General features: G+C 42.4%; 1 long non-coding RNA gene across 1 annotated transcript; it reads right to left on the reverse strand.

Annotated features, from left to right (window-relative positions):
- Positions 1 to 252: 252 nt before the first annotated feature.
- On the reverse strand, positions 253 to 1,153 carry LOC127749553 (uncharacterized). Its single transcript, XR_008011221.1, has 3 exons — positions 966 to 1,153; positions 683 to 821; positions 253 to 445 (listed from the first exon to the last, which is right to left on the reverse strand). It is a non-coding gene; the product is annotated as an uncharacterized LOC127749553 (long non-coding RNA).
- Positions 1,154 to 1,668: the final 515 nt, after the last annotated feature.

The following is a 1,668-nucleotide window of genomic DNA, read 5'->3' on the forward strand; positions in this document are numbered from 1 at the left end:
AGAGGGCCAAAAGTAAGGAAGGAGCCAACATACTTTTCCGGTGGCAGACCAGACATGTTGATGAAGACTCACGGGAATAACAACAGCCCATAGCCCCCCTCCCCCCCCCTTAGCCCTCGCACGCGCAGTGGTTTCTTTTGTTATTCACGACGTGAGTCCATGTCGAAACTGAATAGTCTAGAATAGTCTATAAACATTTCTTCTGTTTTAGGCGCGGAGTGTAGCCAAGATTACATAAAACCAAAACCAGACTTATGAATGCTATAGACTTTTATTGTCCCGCAAACTGCTGAACAGAGCAGCCCAGGGGCTGTTTGAATTTTCGAAGACGCCTTGTTGCATGGTCATATTTTCTCCGATTTCCAAATAAGCTGGTTGTGTCAAGTGTCGCACCGGAGCCCATCGCACGGACAGCAAACCCGCATTTGTCGATGGTGTTGGATCTCTGAAACAATATTTTAATGCAGCTACTCACAAACTTTGTCACTAATATTCGCGATTTTGTTAATACTAAGAATCGCGCTTAAAACAATGTAACTCCTAGCAGACTTAAAATGACTGATAGCATGTAAAACTTTCAAGATAGTTCGTATTCTACCCACGAAATTTATTAGTACTACGGCTGTTCAAAGAAGTTTGTCGATCCATAGAAATTTTCAAAACGAGCGATCTCATTACTTACCCATACTTTATGAAATTGGACCACATTGCAACTTGTCGCCGCAGAGCGACCGCCGCTTTGCCTGTGCCGTTGAGGTCTTGGAGGCCTTTGGTTCGCTCAGTTCGCCAAATGTATCCCAGGTCGTCGCCGTGTATCACCGCTGGTAATAAAGTAGGTTCAATTAATACTTAACATATGGATGATTCGCAGACACACCATTCCCATGTATGACAGAAATGTCGTAACGAGTGGCACATATGTGTGATAATGAACTTGGAGAGTGGAGGACCCAAACGGTTCTTACCGTTTCGAAGGTGATCGCGGTTTCTTGGGTCGCGAGGAGGTTGGTTGTAGTCCGATTGAAACGAAAACAAGTAGGCGTATGTTGGTTTCCGGGCATACTTTGCCCTCAAGCGAATGAAACGAGAGGAGTCAGTGATGAAATATACATCGTCTACCAGCTGGAAACAAACCGTTGTGTGTCAAAGGAACAGGCCGGTAAAAACAAGAAAGGTTTACGATTAAAATTCGTTTCAAGAAAGGTAAACAACGCACCGATCTTAAACACTAGTTCTTTATTTGCCACATTTCGTTGCTCATTTGCACCGGTGACGTTTTCAACTATTAGTCTGGTGCCTTGGCCTTCAACGGGAACAATTGGAGAGTTGTAATGTAGAATGCAAGATGGGCCTGAACCTACTGTGAAAAGTAGTTGTAGGGTTTAGGTGGTTTAGGAGCAAATTTTTTTGTTTGCCCTTAAATTTGCAACTAAAAATTAGAAAAATTCAAACAACGTTTCGACTTGGAATTAATCGACAAACAAGACGGGAGTGTCATAAATTTACAACATACTTTGTTATATGTTTTTCAAAATATATAGTAGATTCACTTCAGTATCACTTCCTTATCACTTCGGTATCACTCCGGTATTTTCACAGTGGAGTGACCGGGGAAGTCGGAAAAAAAAACGATCACTATTCATGCATTTGGAAGGGATTTTTGCCAAC

Source organism: Frankliniella occidentalis, unplaced genomic scaffold (genome assembly GCF_000697945.3).
Source record: "Frankliniella occidentalis isolate FOCC.00 unplaced genomic scaffold, Focc_3.1 Scaffold65, whole genome shotgun sequence".
Classification (NCBI taxonomy): Eukaryota; Metazoa; Arthropoda; class Insecta; order Thysanoptera; family Thripidae; genus Frankliniella; species Frankliniella occidentalis.